Genomic DNA, 22,102 nt, shown 5'->3' on the forward strand with positions numbered 1-22,102 from the left:
GACATTATTTGAGTTAAAATTGGACCGAAACCGGAAATTTGTTAATTTGATTAAGCGTGAGATGTTCGATGGTCAATGTTCGTGTTTAGATAGGTAAATGTGTTAGGATTCAACCGACACGTCAGGGTAGCATTTTATTGCGACAGTTGCGACCACTTTCGCAGCTTACCATTTTCGTGTTGACAGTAATATTCGGGAAATTGTAATTCATGGTCGCCATGTGAATTCAGACAGGTAAATATCGTGTCAATTGAGATAATGTAGATCCACTGGTTTCGCATCCCCAATTAAAACCGAATCTGCCAACATCATATCCAATTAAAAGGTTTCGGTTACAGCGATTTCCATTTAACTTATACGTGTTGATTAATTGATGCATCATGGATAACGTTACCACAAATTGTAGTCGATTATTTTAAATATCCGGAAATCCGTCTACCAAAACAATTTCCAGATGGTGCTTTTCATTTTTGTAGTTATAAACTATATCTGTAACCAAGTCTTCAAAGATCTTCTAAAATTTTTCTGGAGGATTCCGTGGAGGACTCCCTGGAGGACTCTCTGGAGGACTCCCTGGATGACTCCCTGGAGGACTCCCTGGAGGACTCCCTGGAGGACTCCCTGGAGGACTCCCTGGAGGACTCCCTGGAGGACTCCCTGGAGGACTCCCTGGAGGACTCCCTGGAGGACTCCCTGGAGGACTCCCTGGAGGACTCCCTGGAGGACTCCCTGGAGGACTCCCTGGAGGACTCCCTGGAGGACTCCCTGGAGGACTCCCTGGAGGACTCCCTGGAGGACTCCCTGGAGGACTCCCTGGAGGACTCCCTGGAGGACTCCCTGGAGGACTCCCTGGAGGACTCCCTGGAGGACTCCCTGGAGGACTCCCTGGAGGACTCCCTGGAGGACTCCCTGGAGGACTCCCTGGAGGACTCCCTGGAGGACTCCCTGGAGGACTCCCTGGAGGACTCCCTGGAGGACTCCCTGGAGGACTCCCTGGAGGACTCCCTGGAGGACTCCCTGGAGGACTCCCTGGAGGACTCCCTGGAGGACTCCCTGGAGGACTCCCTGGAGGACTCCCTGGAGGACTCCCTGGAGGACTCCCTGGAGGACTCCCTGGAGGACTCCCTGGAGGACTCCCTGGAGGACTCCTTGGAGGACTCCCTGGAGGACTCCCAGGAGGACTCCCTGGAGGACTCCCAGGAGGACTCCCTGGAGGACTCCCAGGAGGACTCCCTGGAGGACTCCCAGGAGGACTCCCTGGAGGACTCCCAGGAGGACTCCCTGGAGGACTCCCTGGAGGACTCCCTGGAGGACTCCCTGGAGGACTCCCTGGAGGACTCCCTGGAGGACTCCCTGGAGGACTCCCTGGAGGACTCCCTGGAGGACTCCCTGGAGGACTCCCTGGAGGACTCCCTGGAGGACTCCCTGGAGGACTCCCTGGAGGACTCCCTGGAGGACTCCCTGGAGGACTCCCTGGAGGACTCCCTGGAGGACTCCCTGGAGGACTCCCTGGAGGACTCCCTGGAGGACTCCCTGGAGGACTCCCTGGAGGACTCCCTGGAGGACTCCCTGGAGGACTCCCTGGAGGACTCCTTGGAGGACTCCCTGGAGGACTCCCTGGAGGACTCCCAGGAGGACTCCCTGGAGGACTCCCAGGAGGACTCCCTGGAGGACTTCCAGGAGGACTCCCTGGAGGACTCCCTGGAGGACTCCCTGGAGGACTCCCTGGAGGACTCCCTGGAGGACTCCCTGGAGGACTCCCTGGAGGAATCCCTGGAGGACTCCCTGGAGGACTCCCTGGAGGACTCCCTGGAGGACTCCCTGGAGGACTCCCTGGAGGACTCACTGGAGCGATTCCTTTAGGACTCCCTGGAGTGATTCCTTTAGGACTCCCTGGAGGGATTCCTGGAGGACTCCAAAATGGGATTCCGGTGGACTCCCTGGAGGGATACCTGGAGGACTCCTAGGAGGGATTCCTGGAGGACTTCCTGGAGGGATTCCTGGAGCACCCCCTGGAGGGATTCCTGGAGGACTCCCTGGAGGGATTCCTGGAGGACTCCCCAGAGGGATTCCTGGAGGACTCCCCAGAGGGATTCCTGGAGGACTCCCCAGAGGGATTCCTGGAGGACTCCCCAGAGGGATTCCTGGAGGACTCCCCAGAGGGATTCCTGGAGGACTCCCCAGAGGGATTCCTGGAGGACTCCCCAGAGGGATTCCTGGAGGACTCCCCAGAGGGATTCCTGGAGGACTCCCCAGAGGGATTCCTGGAGGACTCCCCAGAGGGATTCCTGGAGGACTCCCCAGAGGGATTCCTGGAGAACTCCCCAGAGGGATTCCTGGAGGACTCCCCAGAGGGATTCCTGGAGGACTCCCCAGAGGGATTCCTGGAGGATTCCCCAGAGGGATTCCTGGAGGACTCCCCAGAGGGATTCCTGGAGGACTCCCCAGAGGGATTCCTGGAGGACTCCCCAGATGACTCCCTGGAAGGATTTTCGGATGACTCCCTGGAGAGATTTCCGGAGGACTCCCTGAAGGGATAACTGGCAAAATTCCTTCCTGGAAGAATTCTTGGAGGGCTCTCTGGAGGGATTCCTGGAGGACTTCCCAGAGGGATTCCTGGAGGACTCCACAGAGGAATTCCTAGAGGACTCCCTAGAGGGATTCCTAGAAAACTCCCTAGAGGGATTCCTGGAGGACTCCCTAGAAGGATTCCTGGAGGACTCTCCAGACTGATTACCGGAGGACTCCCCAGAGGGATTCCTGGAGGACTCCCCAGAGGGATTCCTGGAGGACTCCCCAGAGGGATTCCTGGAGGACTCCCCGGAGGGATTCCTGGAGGACTCCCCAGAGGGATTCCTGGAAGACTCCCCAGAGGGATTGCTGGACGACTCCCCAGAGGGATTCCTGGAGGACTCTCCAGAAGGATTCTTGGAGGATTCCCAGATGACTCCCTGGAAGGATTACCGGATGACTCCCTGGAGGGATTTCCGGAGGACTCCCTGAAGGGATAACTGGCAAAATTCCTTCCTGGAAGAATTCTTGGAGGGCTCTCTGGAGGGATTCCTGAAGGACTCCCTGGAGGGATTCCTAGAGGACTCCCTGGAGAGATTTCTGGAGGACTCTCTAGAGGGATTCCTGGAGGATTTTCTGGAGGGATTCCTGGATTACTCCGTTGAGGGATTCCCAAAAGATTTCCTGAAGAAATTCTCTGGAGGACTCCCTGGATGGATTTCTGGAAAACTCCTAGAAGGATTCCTGGAAGACTCCCTGGAGGGATTCTTGGAGGACATCCTGGAGGAATTCCTGGAGAACAGCCTTGAGAATCATCGAGAACTTCCTAGGGAGATTCCTGGAGGACTCCTTGGAAGAATTCCTGATGGACTTCCTGGAGAAATTCCTGGAAGGATTCCTGAAGGACTCTTTGTAAGGGTTCATGGAGGTTTCTTTGAAGGGACCCCTAAATTCCTGTTTTGCTCCCAAAAAGACAGAAATTGCACAAAAACGCCCAGAAAGGTGACACCGATAATAAATCATTATGTAAAAGTGTCAACCAAGCTCTCACGTATGATTATACAAATCTAAAAGACGCTTCATCTCAACGTTTGCCACTCGAGTACCCAGGGTCAATTAGCGAAAAACCAGCTGTCTATCTGCTGATTATCTTTAGGTCAACTGTGGCCATAAGTAAGTCAGTCAGCCACCTAAGCCACCCACATGTTGCAACCGTATCGTAAAATTTTCGCACTCTTCCTTTCACCCACTCTTCAGATAACAAAAATAACACCTGACAGAAACCACGACTGGAGCTTGGCCTGAACTGGCATCTCTTCTCCGCAATCTCACCGATACGCCACCAGACCACCCGTCGTCGCCCGTCGCAGCATCGTCGTCGATTGAGTAACCGCGCTGCAGCGCTGATTTTGTTTTGGGCTTGCACTTCCAGCGAGCTGCTGCAGAATCACAATCATCCAATAACGACCATCACCGCACCGGTCTCTTATGTCACACTTTTAATTTAATGACCCAATATCATCGGACCATCGCCTTGATGTAATTGACACTTTTACACCATGTACCACCCTCAGCTGGTTTGTCGTATTCTTGGTTGAATGGTTGCGCGGCTTGGTTGTTTTCGTCGATCACTCCCCCGCCCTGCTTTTTCTGCTCAAACTTACCTTTAGCCTTAGGATAGCACTAAAACCACGTTCGAGACAAAAATGCGCGCGCGCACACGCGAAACGGCAACCGAAAATGTGTGCTACGACTTGCACCGAGAGCGAAAGTGAAATGAATTGTCGAAAGTTAACGCCGTTCGGTTTTATACATCATACATACTAATATGAGTCTCATTGAGTATACCGTACGGCGGCGCGGTGCGGCTTGTTTGTGGCAACGCGCTCAGAGTTAGCTCAGACGTGCGTTCTGCTCTCGCAGTGACTTTCGGTTCACCCAGCTGTGAGTCACCCAGCGACGAACCGTGCAGAAGGTTTCCAAGTGTTTCGCACGCGAGGGATATTCCGAAGTTAGTTCCTTCTTCCAAGGTTCTTTCGGTCCCCTTCTGAAAAGGTCGTGCAGAAAATTGTGCAGCAGTAGTGAGTGCTGCTGGTCGGTGTTGGCGATTCATACTGACACAAACCAAGTCGTTGGTATCACAGGGCCGGAACTGAAGTGACTTTGAGAGAATTTGTGCATTTGATAATAAGTTGGACATCAATGCCAACTCATCTGCTAAAGTTTATTCAATAAAATGGGTATAATAAGAATATGATAATAAGTGTATGTAGAAATTTCGTAACATGAGTAAAGCAAGGGGAGGTTACTGGATCGGTTCACGTGATTTCAGGAGTGTTTCAAGAGAATCTCAGGGGATTTCAAAGGGTACCAAGAAGTCTCAGGAAAGTTTTAAGGGGTCTTAGTTGCGTTCGAAGGGTTCGCAGGAGGGTCCAGAGGGTCTCAAGAGCGTTTCAGAAATATCAAGGACGCTTCAAGGTGTGTTGGGGGGTTCTAGGGTAATTCTACAGGGTTTCTGGGGCGTTTAAGGGGTCTCAGAGGCGTTTCAGGGGAGTTCCTGGGAATCCTCAGGAGTTTCAGAGATGTTTCAGGAGGTTTCAGGGGCGACTCAGAAGATATTAGAGCAGGCCTACCAGATGACTTTTTGAAAAATCCTTAACACATTTTTCAAAAATATGTATCCCATACATTAAAAGTTCATGTATCAGGTATCAGTAGGTCGGCTCCAGAGGCACGTTCTCCGCCATTTGGGAAATTTGTGCCATCGCCATAAACACGAGCCTATTCATCATTTACCTGAGGGAGAAGGGAAGGAAAAAAGGATGGGACAGGGAAAAGGACAGGTAACGGAATAGGGTCTTCATACACGCATAAGCGTACCACAATGGGTTCAAACAGCGCCCTGAAAAGGGCACTGTGATATCGCATAAAGCGTAAAGAAAGCCTATAGCTCTTTACCACAGCGGGTCAAGAACAACAGAATGTCCTGCAGATTCAGGTTTCTAAAGTCAGTTTCACTTAATAAGTGTTTACCGAGTACTCGGAAACGCAATTGCTCAAAAACTGGACAGTTACATATTGAATGATACGAAGTTTCATAATCGGATTCACAGCTACCACAGGCAAATGAATCAGCTTGCTGAATATTCGCCATGTGATAACTGAGTCGGCAGTGGCCAGTCAATGCTTTGACCAGCATGCTGCAATTTTGCTTTGACAGATTTGTAAGATACTTCGCCACCTTTGGAGATGGCTCAGTACAATACAATTTGGTTTGACGACATGACTCCAAACTATTCCAGTATTGTCTGTGTTGAGTAGCAGCCCAGGTGTGAATCTGAAGCTTTACCCAACACTTCGATATCGGAATAGCTGGCTCAGGGCCAATGAAGTCATGTGATGCTCCAGGGCGAGCTAACTCATCAGCCAATTCATTTCCAGCGATGAAAGAATGGCCAGGTACCCATACAAGGTGAACAGCATTTGCTGAGTTCAGCTCCTCGATTTGAGTTCGACAAGCGATAACTATCTTCGACCTGGAGTTGGCCGAAGCAAGTGCTTTAATAGCAGCCTGGCTATCTGAACAGAAGTATATTACTTTGCCCATTACGTGCTGCTGAAGTGCTGATTGCACTCCGCACATGAGAGCAAAGATTTCGGCCTGAAAAACGGTGCAGTGTCTACCAAGTGAGTAAGACTGATACAGCCTTAGCTCACGAGAATAAACACCAGCACCTGCTCGACCTTCGAGAAGGGAGCCATCAGTGTAACATACGATGCCGTCTGAAATACTTCTCTCCAGATAACCAGATGTCCACTCTTCCCGGGAAGGGAATCTCGTGGAAAATGTCCTATATGGAAAATTACAAGCAATTGTAAGATCACTTGGAGCAAGGACAACTTTGTCCCAATTCACCAAAAGTGGAAAAAACGAGGTGTGTGTTGAACTGCGGTTCACAGGAGTTTCCTCTAGTAAACCGAGTACCCATAGACGGTAAGTGCCAGAAAGTGCTTCTTGTTTGAGATGAATGTGTAGTGGGGCAACGTCAAAGAGAACTTCGAGCGCTGCCGTAGGAGTTGAAGAGAACGCTCCAGACATCGCCATTAGGCACATCCTTTGGAGATGGCCTAATTTTGATTGGACCGTTCTCACTTCGCCCTTTTGCCACCACACAAGACATCCATAAGCCAATATTGGACGAACAACAGTTGTGTAAATCCATTTGATATACTTGGGTTTAAGACCCCAAGTTGTACCAAAGGTTCGCCGGCATTGCCCGAAGGCCATACAACCTTTCTTGATACTGAACTCAACATGAGGTGTCCAGGAAAGCTTGGAATCAAGAATGACTCCAACGTACTTTACCTGTTCAGTCACATTGATATCAGAATCAAAGAGACGTAAAGGTCGAACACCAGTACGGTTTCGCTTTTCCGAGAAAAGAACAATAGATGTTTTACTCGGATGTCGGTTTTTGAGCATTTGGTGAATCCAATTGGAAATCATTGGAGATATACCATGACCCCGTGCGACTTCCAATATGGCATCGAAAGGCACGTTGTCAAAGGCACCCTCGATATCTAAGAAAACACCCAAGCAGGATTGCTTTTGAGTTAATGCCTCCTCGATATCGTAAACAACTTTGTGTAAAAGAGTCACAGTGGACTTTCCAGATTAATAAGCATGTTGGTTCACATGAAGAGGCACATTGGCCAGATAAACATCACGGATGTTCAGAGATGTTTCAGGAGGTTTCAGGGGCGACTCAGAAGATTTTAGAGCAGGCCTACCAGATGACTTTTTGAAAAATCCTTAACACATTTTTCAAAAATATGTATCTCATACATTAAAAGATATTTTCCTCTGAAATTTATAGCACCACATAAAATACTTAATTTGTTCATCCTATTCTGTTACTATTGAAAAAATAAGGATCCTTGTAATGTACTGAAGTTGCTGTGGAAGTATTTATGTTGATAGGATGACTGATTTTGGTGGAGCTTCTAATGGTTTCGGCTTGCAGTCACAGAAATAAGCGTTGATTATTTTAATTCATCGCCAACGATTCGATCCTCGGGTTCGCCCTGAAGAAGATCCAAACCCGAGGATCGAAACGTCGGCGATGAATTAAAATAATCAACGCTTATTTCTGTGACTGCAAGCCGAAACCATTAGAAGAAGTATTTATGCATATGATAAAAAGGATAGGTAGGAAAAAATGGTGTCTACTTTGATTCATTCATAACGGAAAACTAAAACTGGAAATCAGATGAGAAAATGAAGACCAAGAAAATATATAAAAAGGAAAATGCTCTTAACAATGTGCTCATGGTATTATGACCCATAGATTTATCCACAACTCATAACAGAGTTCTGTAGTTCTGTAAAAATGTAATTATGACGGTAACTATGCCAATGGCAGCCAGGGAGCGTTTATAAGGTAAAGTAAGGGGAGGTTCCACGGTCGGTTCACGTGATCTCAGGAGTGTTTCAATTAGATCCAAGGAGATATCAAGGTGTGTCAGATAATGTCAGGAAAGATTCAGGGCGTCTCAGAGGCTTTCAAAGCGTTCTCATGAGGGTCCAGAGGGTCTCAAGGGCATTTAAGGGAGGATCAGGGACGCTTCAAGGGGTTCTAGGGTAGTTCTACAGAGTCTCAGGGGCGTTTCAGGGGATTTCCAAGGGATTTCAGACGTGTTTCAAGAGGTCCCAATTGTGCTTCATATGGTCTCAGGGGCGACTCAGGAGATTCCATGGGAGTTCCAGAGGGTCACAGAGGCGTTTTAAGGATCCTAATGGGGCCTAATGGTGCTCTAGAAGGTCTCAGGGGCATCTCAAGGGGTTCGAAGGACCAGAATGAAGGGGAAGGTTCAAATACCAGGAGCAGACAGCTCAGTTGTGGATGTGTGAGAGTTCCTGTCCCCAACATCGAAAGAACTTCTGCCAACTGCATGCGCATGTACGTCTTCAATCGGGCTGTTTGGGGCGCTTGGGCAGCCTTTTGGTGTCACACCAGTTGAATTCATCACTTGCGTCTACTTAGCGAAACACAACATTTATTAAACTCTGTGTTAAAACCTTATCGCGGACATTCAAAACCGATCTATTTCTTCTTATAACTTTTCAATTGTTCAACATAAACCTAACACATATTCACACGTACAATACAGATTAAAATTAGCCGGATTAGTGAAGCCTCGTAGCCGTGTGGTTGGGGTCACCAAGCATCTAATCGCACCATGCTGTGGGGTGATGGTTAGACTCCAGCTCCGGGCGATGAAACTATTCGTGATAATAGTTTCGTCTCTGTATCCACTGGTGCATGCGCCGTGAGTTCTTCACCGATGCTCAGGAATCTATGACAAAAGGTCGAAAGACATAAGGTCGAAGGACAAAAGGTCGAATGGACAAAAGGTCGAATGGACAAAAGGTCGAATGGACAAAAGGTCGAATGGACAAAAGGTCGAATGGACAAAAGGTCGAATGAACAAAAGGTCTAAAAGGGTAAAGAGCATGCCAGTGAGTCCAAAACCCGCTAAGGGGTATCAAATCCTGTAATATCAGAGACAAGCAGATGTCTTAAGCTGGTCAAGGACTTACAGTTGATGAATATTTTGGTTCCAAATTCCACCAACAAGCGGTGCTAGTAAGCTAAAAAATTTTGTTTTTCATATGTATCAGGAAAATTTGCAAAAAAAATTGCAACTAGCGCCACCTAGTTGCAGAAACTCGAACCAAACGATAATTATTCTGAAAGCCCTTGATTTACCAAACAAGTTTGCCGAAGACACCATCTTTCTAAAGAATCAGAATGCTGAGATGTGTGAAATGTAAAATTTGTACGCTATTTAGCGCCGCCTAGCGGTGAAATCACGAATCACACGGCCCATATTCTGAAAGCCCTTGACCAGCTGAACAACTTTGCCGAAGAAACCAACTCTCTAAGTAATCAGGTTCCTGAGATATATGGGATAGAAATTTTGTCAGTGTTGCGTCTGCTTGTCTAAGATATCACATAAATCACAGACAAGTAGATGTGACACTAGCGAAATTTCAATCTCATATATCTCATGATCCTGATTACTTGAAGAGTTGGTATCTTCGGCAAAGTTGTTTGGCTGATCAAGGACTAACCGATTATAAGACTTAAGATTTAAAATTCTACCGCTAGGCGGCGCTAGAGAGCAAAGAAATTTTTTTGCAAATTTTCCTGATATTTATGAAAAACATAATTTGTTTGCTCACTAGCACCGCCTAGCGGTGGAATTTTGAATCTTTAATCTTATTATCGGTTAGTCCTTGACCAGCCAAACAACTTTGCCGAAGACACCAACTTTCTAAGTAATCAAGATCATGAGATATATGAGATTGAAATTTTGTTAGTGTCACATCTATTTGTCTGTGATTTATGTGATATCTTAGACAAGCAAGTACTTTCATACTCCTGTGGTACACACAGTATTGCACTGGAAGCACGACTGAGTGCGCTCTCAACACGAATTTTTGTGTGCACATTTTCTGCGCGCACAAAATGTGCACGCAGAAACTGAAAAAAAAACATGTTTGTTCTAACATTTGTTTGAGCACTCATTTTGAGGGTGTCACGATGGATGCCAGAGAGTGAGCGGCTGGTTTGTGTGTGAAAAAAGTTGCGTAGTTCACCCTCACTCTCGTTGAAACTCGTGTGTAGAGTGTATGTTTTCTCTTCTCACGTTTCGCACTGAGGACTGAGGAGCATGCCATCTCTGATTCCTTGAAAGAACAGCCTATGGGTTGAAGAAGGATGAATCATAGATCGGAATATTCTCATTCGAAATTCCAATCATTAAAGCGATTAAATAAAGCCAAACAGTCTATAAATTAGAAAAGGACAAATCTCTGGATATTATAGGGGTGATCCATGAAGTACGTAACGATTATAGAGGGAGGGTGGTTTTCAAAAGTGTAACAAGCAATATAGTTTGTATAGGACAGGGAGAGGGGGATCGAAAATTCTCAATTTTCGGCGTAACGCCTGTATGAGCAAACAAAATGAAATTGTCTAATTATACAGTATAATTATTAGGATCTACCTATCAATCCAAGAGGGGATGATCACTATAAGCACAAGTAGTTAATGAATGTTTCTGCAGTACAGTTAGAAAGAACAAATATTGGAAAGAAGAAGGCAAAATTTCTAATTGAAAAATAAGTCCCTAAGGAGTCAATAATTATTTCACTAACAAAAGTTAAAAGAACAGCCTATAAATTTAAGAAGGAAAAATTCCAGAACAAAAAATCAAACTAAATTGCCATTAAATAAATACTACATTAACAGAACTTGAAAGAACAGCCTACAAACAAAAGAAGGAAAAATTTCCTATGGAAATGTTAGTGACTGAAATGTATATGATTTCTATAACAGCACTACAATGTTTCTTTCAATGAGCGGCAACAAATTGGTCTACTTAAATTCGACCTTTTGTCCCATTCGACCTTTTGTCCATTTCGACCTTTTGTCCCTTCGACCTTATGTCCATGCGACCTTTTGTCCATTCGACCTTTTGTCCATTCGACCTTTTGTCCTTCGACCTTTTGTCTTTCGACCATTTGTCCTTCGACCTTCTGTCCCAAAGCCCCACTGTGATAGTGTGGTGATGACGATGAAGATGGCGTACTTGGCTGGATGCGTATTTGTGAACCCCTGGAGAGGAAGTACAATCCGGTGCTCGTACGCTTCGTACGGTCAGTGGGGTCAGGCTTAGTTAGTCGACGACTATGATAGCTGTGACTGGTTGCAGATCTGAGAGCTTCTAGGTATGAACCAGTACGACGCTGATCTCTTCATATTGATGCTGCTGTGGTTGGAGGCTTCTTGCGAACAGTTTTGAAGTTCTTGGGGGGTTATCTTATACTCAAACACAAGGGGTTCCAATAGCATTTCAGGGGGCCTCAGGGTTCCAAGGAAGTTTCAGGAGGACTCAGGGACGCTTCATGGAGTTTTTAGGAGGTTTCAGCTACGTACCTGCCAGCCTTTAGTTCTTCTAAAACTTTGGAATTAAGTCGGCAATCATCTGAGAATTTTTAATATAGAACATTCGGAAGCCTGGGCCCGTAGCGTAGTGGCTTCACGTCCACTTCATAAGTGGATGGTCATGGGTTCGATCCCAGCCCCGGCACTTGCAATTTTTCGTCAGTTGCTCTTCCCCCCGAGAGCGGCTGACACCTGAGAATAACTACTGTTACTGACAAGAGATAAACTGTATCACAGTTTGGATGACCCCGAATGTCCCAAAGGTTTCTAATAATATCTAGTAATCTTCAGTTGATCTAGTAACTGCGGTTGATAATGCAACGTTACTCAGTATAATAGATATGGCTACTGTTACGAGTAAAGTCCTGAAGTTCTGACTCCACAGTAGTTTGGCTGAACTGGAATATCCCTATAGTGTCTGTAAATGGCATTATAGGCTTCAAGAGCTTCACGGATCTCAGTAGATTATGCAATGCTATTATTTGTGGCGAAAACGCGTAAAATTATTGTTGTAGATTCGAAGGACTTTACTACAAGATAGTTCGGAACACCTACAACATCCAATAATACAAAACACCTTCTGATATTCTTGACGAAGGTTAAATGAATTCGTATGAACGTAACCCATATCTAAATCCAGCTTTTAGAACAACTTTTACGCTAATTATTTCAACTTTTTCCTTGCTTCTTGGTGCTCAGGATGTTCTAGGTTGCCAATGAAGTCTCAAATACAAATATTCCCATTTTTCCTTAATAGATGACTCAATTTGCAACAACTTTGCCGAAGACAGTGTTCTGTTCTATTAAATGCGTAAATTAATACATCCGTTTCTATATAGGCGTCATATATGACCCCTCAAGCTCAAAAGGGTTGAGGTATTCTTAGAGGAACTGCTGGAGATATTTCTGAAAATAATACCTGAAGGAACTCCTGAATGCATTTCAGAACTAATTCCTGATGAAATTATCGATGAAACATCTGCAAGAATTTCCGATTGAATTCTTGCAGGAATTCCCGGCGGAATTTCTAGAGAAAATCCCGATGGAACTCCTGGAGATATTTCAGAAAGATTTCCTTGAAGACTTTGCTGACCTAACTTTGCCTAGATAAGTTTGAAAGGAATTCCTTCTGCCAGAGATACCCCAGAAAAAAACGTTCTACTGGAGGCAAACCAGCGGAAATTTCTGTAGGGTTCCCCAAAGAAATTGCTAGACTAATGCCGAAGGTCGGAGAAACTCTGGGAGTTGTTGTTGGAGGAACTATGGGAGAAATCCGCCCAATTCTGGAGAAGTGGCTTACCTTACTACTTTCAGAGGGTCAAATTAACAGATCTCTATCCTGGGCGATTGCTCGCCATCGCCTTGCCCTGCTGGGTTCCAATCTAACGCTTGCATGCAGATTTCGTTTCCGCCAGTGCGCATCCACACCAAGTTTCACTTGCACGGATTTCACGTTCGAGTTGAAAATTCCATACAGTTGATTTTCCATACATTTCTTAAACTCGCAAAAGCAGTCCTCGCCTTCTTGATCCGTGCACCTATGTTGATCTTGGTGCCATCATCGGCCGCCATTTGGCTACCAAGATATTGGAAGCTTCAACATTCTTCACTGCTTGCTTAGCTATCGTAAAGCTGCAAGGGTTGACCGTGTTTACATCCAACGGTTTGGCCTTGTTGATGTTGATGGTAAGACCTGATGCCGAGGAGCGATTGGCAAGAGCATCGAGCTTGCTCTGCATATTAGAGTGCCGTTGAGCTAGGAGAGCAACGTCATCAGCCAATTCAAAGTCTTCAAGCTGCTCCATGGTTATGGGCTATCACAGCAACCAACAATTTGGTTCACGATCAATCACACCTAGCAGTATCTCGTCGAATTCGATGAGGAACAGATGGAATCGAACAAAACACCGTTGTGCAGTACTCTGCACGAAAATGCCCTGTACTGTGTTTCAATGAGGCCGATGATTTTCTCAGGGACACCCTTTCGCCTAAGGCATCCCACATATTTTCGTGATTGTGACGGATGAAAGTTTTTTCGTAATCAATGAAAACCAGGTCAAGAGACTAATGGAATTCATTGATTTGCTCCAAGACGATACGGAGTGTGACAATATGGTCCACACAGGATCATCCGGCACGGAATCCAGCTTGCTGCCGTAGACCGTGATCTGGCGAGCATTCGGCATGATCAAGCGTGGAGATCAGCAGCTGCAAACCGAATATTGTAGCGTTATGTTATCAATAATGTCTTGTCTTAAAAGTGACGTGGAACAAGTTAAAATGTGTAATGTATCCTAAAATGGTAAAATATCTTACTAAACTTTGTGTATATACTGCTGTCCTGTCACATCTAATGTCCTTAATATAGAATCGTCTACCATTGAAAACATCGAAATTTTGAGTTGCCATTCCCTCAACAGCTAAGGTAAAGCTCAGCTGAATTGATTGACTATAAAATAATATTCACTAAATCCACCTCTGTATCGTATACATTCAATTTAAGGAGGTAAGCAAATCAAAATAGGCTGAACCGTAAAACACAAACAGTGCTCCAGTAGTATATGCACGCACAGCTTTAAGTCAACAGTTGGAGCCCAGGTATCGACGTTAAGCCCACGAAGAAAGAAACCTTCTCATCATTCGAATCACATCGGTTTTACTCTCAGCATCGACGTCATCTTCGTTCGTGTTGGTATTCCACCGCCCGCCGCCCGGTGCAGAAGGTTTGTTTTGGCCGGAGTTAGGCCAACAATTGCATATGCGGGAGAGCGGTTGGAGTGGTGAGCAGAGCAGTGAGCCTACTCCGAGTAGCGATGTTGTAATCACCATGTGTGACCGACCGACCGACCGGGCCCATTCACGTCTGGTTGCTTTGTGGGGGCAGACATCTAGATTCAAATCCGTGATTTACTGAGAGAGAATGAGTCAGACTAGACTTTTAGAGTGAACGGTTGAACGGCAGTACCGGTTTGGAAAACCCCGAAACCTTAGAAGACGAACGAAGGAAAGGTCGTTTGCTCGGCTTTTCTGCCGAAACGTTTTGTTTTGCCTGAACTAGCAAAATCTGGGTCAGAGATCAATGACAGTTTGAGATGGTTGTAGTTTCTCGGCAGAAGATGTTGTCTCGTCTCACATAGCAGCCAGGAGAAAATTGCACCAGATAGTTTCGTATAGTAAGTAAATGGACCAGATGAATAGTAGGAGGGCGCATTTAACCACTGACCTGCATAACAAGCTCTAGTAATGGGCAACTCATTTCATTCGTCGTCATCGTCCTACGTTGTTTACTCGGTCATGCTTTGAGTTGCAACCTGCAATAGGAAACCACATAGAAAGTCCTAGATATACACTGCTGCAGCTGTTCAGTGAGGGAGAAACCAGATTGCATAAACTCGGACTGACGACAGTAATGGTCATTAGCACCGTCGGAGACAACCATTGAAGTAGCCCGAGAGGTCCCAGCTCTTTCCAGAAGCCAGCTGTGCTCAAGAAAATGTTTGATATTATGTGCACGAAAACGAGCAGAAAAGATCAGTAAACCAGCATTTCAATAACAAACGGAATATAATAGTCTAAATTAAGGGTGCGTTAGTCTGAAAGTGAGAAATTTTGGAGGCTATTCTACGTTTTGTTCACTAGAATTTTCATAAATGACGGTGAATTTTAGTCTGTTTACGCGGAGTTTACATTGGCGTCGCTAGCATTTTTCTTTTTTCTCAGTATCACCTTACCTGTCATACTAAGGCCTAAGTCTGATATACGTAGGAGTCGTCTCCATTCTACTTGGTCAATGGCTGTGTGTCTCCAGCTCCGTACTCTGCGATGAGTCCGTAAATTGTTCTTCACTTGATCTACCCACCTCGCTTCACACCACGTCTTCTTGTACCGGTCGGATGACTCTCGAGAACCATTTTAGTCGGGTTGCCATCCGGCATCCTGATGACGTGACCCGTTGAAGACTGGTTCTCTCAGCAGCTGATGCAGCTCGTGGTTCATTCGCCTTCTCCAAGTCCCGTCTTCCATCACTCCGCCGTAGATGATACGCAACACCTTCCGATCGAAAACTCCAAGGGTGCGTTGGTCCTCTGCACGTAGAGTCCATGTTTCGTTCCCCTAGAGGACAACCGGTCTAATCAGCGTTTTGTAGGTAGTTAACTTCGTGTGACGGTGAACTTTGTTCGATGCAGAGTTCTGCGGAGTGCAAAGCATGCTCGATTTCCTGCCAAAATACGTCTCTGAATTTCTCCGATGGTGTCGTTTTCGGCGGTCACCAATGATCCCAAGTACATAAATTCTTCAACCGCCTCGATTTTAACACCGTCGATAGAAATTCGGGGTGGCGGGAGCGGTGATTCCTCCCTGGAGCCCTTTGCCATCATGTACTTTGTCTTTGACACATTAATCACTAATGCGACTCGACTGGCTCCATTCTTTAGTCGGGTGTACGTTTCCTCCATCGTCTCAAATTTACGAGCTATAATATCAATATCATCAGCAGAACCAGGCAGCTGAACGGACGTCGTGAAAATCGTTCCACTCGTGTTTATCCCCGCTCTCCTGATTACACCCTCTAAACACCCTCTGAACAGCAAGCACGAAAGACCATCATCACCTTGCCGTAACCCTCTGCGAGATTCGAAGGGACTCGAAAGTGTCTCTGATTCGAACTATGCACATCACTCGATCCATCGTCGCCTTGATCAATCGCATCAGTTTATCCGGGAATCCGAATTTGTGCATAATATGCCATAGCTGTTCTCGATCGATTGTATCATACGCCGATTTGAAATCGATGAACAAGTGATGTGTGGGCACGTTGTATTCGCGGCATTTCTGCAACACCTGGCGGATGGCGAACATCTGGTCCGTTGTAGCGCGTTCACCCATGAATCCAGCCTGATATTGCCCCACGAACTCTCTTGCAATCGGTGATAATCGGCGGCATAAAATTTGAGAGAGTATCTTGTAGGCAGCGCTCAGTAGTATGATCGCGCGGTAGTTCCCGCAATCCAACTTGTAGCCCTTTTTGTAGATGGGACATACGGTACCTTCCATCCATTCCTCCGGTAATACTTCCTCCTCCCAAATCTTGATAATGACCCAGTGTAGTGCTCTCACCAGTGCTTCTCCACCGTTTTTAAGAAGCTCGCTTTGTAGTTGATCTGCTCCAGCGGCTTTGTTGTTTTTCAACTGGCCATCCTCCTCCTCAATCTATAGGAGGTTAGATGCTGGAAATCTTCCGTCCTGCGCACGTACTTCTAGATCTATTACCCCACCCCTTCGGTGCTTGTAACGTCGCCATTGAGGTGCTCATCGTAATGCTTCTGCAACCTCTCGACCACCTCACGCTCGCTCATGAGAGGATTTCCGTGATTATCTCGGCACATGTCGGCTTGTGTCACGAAGCCTCTGCGCGAGTGGTTAGAACATCCGTGTGTCCTTAGCGCGGTACAGCTCTTCCATCGCTTCGCGATCTCGTTCTTCCTACTGGCATTTCTTCATCCGGAAGACTGAGTTCTGCCTGTTCCGCGCCTGTCTGTAACGTGCCTCATTCGCTCTCGTGCGGTGTTGTAGCATTCTCGCCCATGCTGCATTCTTCTCGTTTTTCAACTGTCCACATTCGCCGTCGTACCAGTCGTTTCTGTGATTCTGACTCGCGAAGCCTAGTGCTGTAGCCGAGGTACTACCTATGGCGGATCGGATGTCCCTCCAAGTCGTCTTCAAGTGTAGCTGCGCCAAGCTGCTCTTCCGTTTGCAGGGCCACTACTAACTGCTGCGCGTAGTCTTGAGCCACTTCTACGTTACGAAGTTGCTCGATGTTGAGCCGCGGCGTTCGACTTCGACGCGTGGTGATAACTGTCGAAAGTTTTGAGCGCATGCATACAGCGACTAAGTAGTGATCCGAATCTATATTCGCACTGCGGTATGTGCGGACGTTGGTTATATCTGAGAAGAATTTACCGTCAATTAGAACGTGGTCGATTTGGTTTTCTGTTTGTTGGTCAGGTGATCTCCAGGTGGCTTTGTGGATATCTTTGCGGGGGAAGAAGGTGCTTCGGACTACCATACCACGGGAGGCTGCAAAGTTTACGCATCGCTGGCCGTTATCATTCGATACGGCGTGCAGGCTGTTTCGCCCGATTACCGGTCTGTACATTTCCTCCCTTCCTACCTGCGCGTTCATGTCGCCGACAACGATTTTCACGTCACGCGGCGAGCAACCATCGTATGTTTGCTCTAACTGCGCGTAGAACGCTTCTTTCTCGTCATCGGGTCTCCCTTCGTGTGGGCAGTGGACGTTGATGATGCTGTAGTTGAAAAAACGGCCCTTAACTCTCAACATGCACATCCTTGCATTGATCGGCTGCCACCCGATCACACGTTGTCGCATCTTGCCCAACACTATAAATCCTGTTCCCAGTTCATTAGTGGTGCCACAGCTTTGGTAGAAGGTAGCCGCTCGATGCCCACTTTTCCACACTTTCTGTCCAGTCCAACAAAGTTCCTGCAACGCCACGATGTCGAAGTTGCGGGGATGTAGTTCGTCGTAGATTATCCTGTCACATCCTGCGAAACCTAGTGACTTGCAATTCCATGTTCCAAGTTTCCAATCGTAGTCCTTATTTCGTCGCGTGGGTCTTTGCCGATTGTATCGAGTCGTATTTTCTCCTATGTTATTCGCAATGGGGATTTTTACGGGTGGCTTATTGGGCCTACGCCAACACTCCTGTTTCGCCGGAGGGCCATCGTGCCAGTTCTGTTTAACGTCCCAACCAACACTGGGACGACCACGCTGATGGGGCTACCACCTTGGATCTAGCTGGACGTGGTGCAGCGTTTCTTACTCAGCCGCTGGATGCCAGAACAGACGCTGTTTGAGCCGCACCTCCTTGGTGAACAGACACTCGGATCGTACCTCCTCAATCTAGCTGAAGTCAGAAGGACAACAGTGCCCAGGCTGCACTACCAGCTAAGCACACAACTCTTAGCTGGCGGTCTTTGTCATCGCTTGACCCGTGGAAGCATGAGGTAGGAACTTGTGAGGACCAGAGAGCTCTGTTGCTTGTTGTTGAGAGCTCTATGTTGGACGCTCTTCTTTTCGACTCACCATTATATAGCCCAATTGATATTTGCATGTCAAAAATCAAAAGACAGGAAAAATAGCCAAAATAGCACGTCGTTCCGACCACGAGTCACTTTAAACTCTTGGGGAGGTCCGCCTGGTCGAGTGTAATCCCTCAAAGAACCCGATGTAGACAGAACATTGTGTGTGCTGTGTCAAGAAGTATGTCATACTTCCGAACCGCATCAGTTATTTGGTACCTCAGAGCAAGCGCTACCATTGAATTACGCTTCAAGCGTAGATAGTATACGACCATCATGGTGATCGAATTCTTGTTCAAAAATCACGGCCCACCAATGTCTTGGACAAGTCGCAAACAGTCAAGCGAGTCTTCAAGCGAGTATAACCGTGGCTGGATTGAGTAGACTAAGAATCTTGAATCAGAGATATCAGGCATCATTTTATTAAAGTCCCGAAACCATCTAGACCAGCCTAATTGTCAAGCAGTCATATTTACAATGGCGTGGATCTGTAGTTATTTTCAATTGTTTTAGTATTCAATATACTTATAACTTAGATGAATCAAAATTTCATCGATAAAATATTAAAAACAAAATTATAAAATAGAGCCAAAACACTGATATTCATGCGCAGCATTGTCTAATTTACTTGCGATATCAATAAACGTAGCAAAACAATAAACACTTTGCCTTGAGTTCGCCCAGCTGACATTGACCTTAATATGACACCATGTATGGGATATCGGTATCAAAACGGTAAACTGTGATTCACCCAGTTCAACCTTCGTGGTGCACCATACCACACCACAATCCAAGCTGCTACTGCTGGTGATAAACACGAGCTGGTTACATAATTCCTTTGCAGGCGAGCACGACCTTGACTGGTGCAAAGTGTGAACGAGTAGCGCGTGAACTCTTACGGACATCTGCCTGCCAACCTACCTATACCAATAGGTATAGGTAGCTCAGCTACCGTAGGACCCAGCCGCAGCGCAGCTGACATGAGGCGCTTCTCTTGAAAACGAAGCGCCGCTCTTCGAAGTCATCAACGTGAATCGAAACTCTTTCTCACCAGTCAGTCAGTGCAGTATCGTGTCGTTGAGCCTCTATCGACTGTCTAAGATTGGGAAAATCTCGATTCAGTGAGCCGATACGATGCGATGGTTTATTCTTTCTCAGGTTGCATGTTTTGATTTATGCCGGACGCGCCGCCTCATGGCCTATGGGTGTTGTTGGGGATTCCCCAAGTGTGCAATTTGCTCACGGAACTGATCAGAACGTGGTGTGCTGGGAGAGTTAGCAGCAACGGTGGGAGACGGATTTTCTTTTTGTGATACAGCGAACCAACTCAGCTAAGCAAGCAGAGAATGGCCTTCTTTACGACAAGAAGGTTTCTGTGTAGATGGCGGCGGCTTGTACTGAATGTTGTTTGGGGTTTCCCGCTTATGTAACCTCGGTTATGTTGTGGATGTAGGCTGCTAAACGAGTTTATAATCAGATGTGGCACTGCACTGTTCCCACATCTAGGTGGTTTATTGCTATTTCCATTAAGTTCTCTCTACCTGCCAAAAATAGTATTTAATAAAACAAATCCAATTGTTACGATGCTTCATTTATTGACGCACATAAAAAAATTCAATTGTTTACAGCATTTTTTTTAACTTGGTGAGCAAATAATAGTTTTTGAAGCAGAATCATGCACTGATTTCTAAAACGTGCAGAAAAAAATACAGTACATATAGCGAAATTTGTTTCGACTTTCCATAAAAGGATGTCGCGATTTGAAATCGATTTTTGTTCATTTATGAAACAAATTTACTCACTCCATACATCCCATTCTCCGTATCAAAAATTTTTTCCTGTAACACTATTTCAAAATGAACGTTGAGAAACAATTTTTCAACAAGTTGTTCTTATATTTGGAAAAAACATTTTCAATTTTTTTGAAAAGTTAGTTTCGTTCTTGCTTTTTCAGAAAGATGTCAGCGAAATTCCTCCAAAGATTCTTCTACGATTCGCTTGGAAATGTATTCCTATCCATGATTTTTTTAGAATCTTCCAAAGATTCTTTCAGAAATTTCCCCTATAATTCCTGGAAACTAGCCCACGGATTTTTTTTTATATATCTGTCTTAACGAGATTCTTAGCCCTAAGCTAGTTCACCTCGGGACCCATACAGTACTTCCCTTCCAAAGGAAGAACTCACATTTTGTGAATTTTTCGGGAGTGGGATTCGATCCCAGGTCTACGGCGTGAAAGTGTAGTGTTATAACCATCTCACCAGGTCCGCTCCACGCAGCCCACGGATTTCTTTAGAAATTCCTTGACAAACTAATCCTGGGATTACTTTAGTGATTATCTTCGAATTTTCTTAATGGATTGTTACAGAAGATCGTGTATGTATTCCTTCATTATTTTCTTCAGACGTATCTGGAAAAAAAATCCTGGAATACTATTATATGGCTTTTCGGAGTATTGCTTCGGGATTTATATAGAAAATTTCTTCTTAAAATTTGCCAAGAAATTGTTCTAGCAATTTTCCAGGGGTCTGTCCAGGAATGTCTTCAAAGATTTCTTCAAAAATTGCAACTCCAGGATTTTTCACGGAAATTTAGACATTCTTTCAAAGATTGTTTCAGATGTTCCGAAAATCCGATTTTTTTCACTAACCCTTTCAAAAAAATATTGTTGGAATTTATCCAAAGGTCCCTTCAAGTTAAACTCCAAATATTCAGAGATTTTCTCAGCCATTTACTTGAAAATTTCTCTAAAAAATCTCAAGAGATTCTTCCGGAATTTTCTTCAGAAGTTCCTCCAAATGTTCCCCTGGCTATTCCTCCAGGGCTTGCTAAGAATACAATCAGACCATTTTTCACGGATTTTCTTTCGTAGTTTCCCTGTAATGCTGCTGGATTTTCGCCAGGAAGAAGTTTTCAGTTCTACCAGGCATTTTTTCATAGATTTCTTCGAAAATACATTTTTTTCTAAAATTTATTCAGTGATTCTCCAAAGAATTCCTCCAGGATTTCTTTATCTTTCAGCAAAGTTTGCTTCGTAACTTTCTCCAACATGTCAGGGATTGTTGTAAACTTATACTTTCAGCTGCTGTTTAGAAATCATCTAATAATTCATCCAGAGATATCTCTAGGAGGTCTTCCAAGGATTCCTTCAGAAAATTCATCAGAAATTATTTGCGGAATTTCTTCTATATTTTCGTAAACACTTTTGTCTGTAATTTCTGTAGTCCAGTCTGGCAACACTGCCACTTACACCAAAAGTGCGGTTTATATCAGCTCGAAAATATTAATAAAATCTCTGTGAAAAGTGCTTTTATAATTCAAGAGCGATTAGTGCATGTGTTTTTCAAAGTGCAGAAAACCATATTTTTGTGTGTAGGACGGTATATTGCTTGGGATATTATAATTAATTTATCTGTTTTAACTCCCAGTGTCGTTTTATAATCCGGGAGAAAACAATTACCGATAGCAGTGCGC

General features: G+C 45.6%; 1 protein-coding gene across 1 annotated transcript in view; it reads right to left on the minus strand.

The window, feature by feature from the left end:
• The window catches only part of LOC109403615 (uncharacterized), a 65,110-nt gene extending 60,818 nt beyond the window's left edge, over positions 1–4,292 (minus strand). Inside the window, exon 1 of the mRNA XM_062847033.1 lies at positions 4,176–4,292. The gene's annotated coding sequence lies outside the window, so the exon portion shown is untranslated. The remainder of the gene's footprint in view (positions 1–4,175) is intronic.
• Positions 4,293–22,102: the final 17,810 nt, after the last annotated feature.

The sequence above is a fragment of the Aedes albopictus genome, chromosome 1 (genome assembly GCF_035046485.1).
Source record: "Aedes albopictus strain Foshan chromosome 1, AalbF5, whole genome shotgun sequence".
Lineage (NCBI taxonomy): Eukaryota > Metazoa > Arthropoda > Insecta > Diptera > Culicidae > Aedes > Aedes albopictus.